Below are 941 nucleotides of genomic sequence, written 5' to 3'. Positions count from 1 at the left end.
GATGATGATGATGAAGATGATGATGATGGTGTGTGTTGAGCAGTATCCAGGCGGTGGATGTGGAGGCTGTGGCTGTGACGGTCAAAGAGCTGGTGTCTTACTCTCTCACCCTCAACCCCAACAACCAGTCGTGGCTCATCACACAGGCCGACATCTACTTTGGTAAGAACCTGCAGCTCGGTCACAGGAGACGCTCCGGGAGTAAGACGGAGACTTTGGATTAAACCACTGTTTGACGAGGGTCAAAGACACGAGACAAATATTCTATCTTTATTTTCTTGTTACACTTCTAGTTGTTGAATTGCTCGGTAATCTTTCACAGTAAAATGAAAACTGAAGAAAGGAAGGCTTTTATTGTGAAGCAGCAGCATTAAATCCTGGTGAACATCAGCAGGAAGTGAACATGATCATTAATCAGTGAAATCAGGCCAATGACTCATGAGGGTGAAACTCCACCAACCACAGACACTCAGTGAGAAGCTGCAGGAACAAACACTGAACATCTGGCTGATAAACAACAGTTCAGGAGACATTTGAACACTCCACACTCATCCAGATGTTTCCTCCTCCTCTTCTTCTTCTCTCCATAGTGACCAATCAGTACTCTGCTGCCCTGAACCTCTACCTGCAGGCTGGAGCCGTGAGCTCCGACTTCTTCACCAAACCTGTGCCGCCCGACGTCTACACCGACCAGGTGGAATTAAAATTAAAAAAAAGTTTTTCTTTTTAATCAAATCCAGAGAAACTTAAATTATTTTCTGTTCTTCTTTGAATAAATTACAATGATGTAAAAAGATCAACAGCCTCCGTCTGGATCCACGATGGTTTAGTCTTTATTTACTTCAGATCCTGAACGTCACAGACTTTTATCAGAGGCCGGACTTTACGTCTCACTCACTAGTCGTTAGTACGAAGCCTCGTTAGCGCTGCCTCCTCTCTCC

The 941-nt window shown here is 44.6% G+C and overlaps 1 long non-coding RNA gene across 1 annotated transcript; it reads left to right on the top strand.

The window, feature by feature from the left end:
* The first annotated feature begins 17 nt into the window (after window positions 1-17).
* On the top strand, window positions 18-796 carry LOC147820181 (uncharacterized). Its single transcript, XR_015437457.1, has 2 exons — window positions 18-162; window positions 591-796. It is a non-coding gene; the product is annotated as an uncharacterized LOC147820181 (long non-coding RNA).
* The last annotated feature ends 145 nt before the right edge of the window (window positions 797-941 follow it).

This window comes from Seriola lalandi, unplaced genomic scaffold (genome assembly GCF_002814215.2).
Source record: "Seriola lalandi dorsalis isolate HSWRI2012SDOR001 ecotype SW California unplaced genomic scaffold, Sedor1 jcf7180001979338, whole genome shotgun sequence".
Classification (NCBI taxonomy): domain Eukaryota; kingdom Metazoa; phylum Chordata; class Actinopteri; order Carangiformes; family Carangidae; genus Seriola; species Seriola lalandi.
This window is presented reverse-complemented; position numbering and strand designations above follow the sequence as displayed.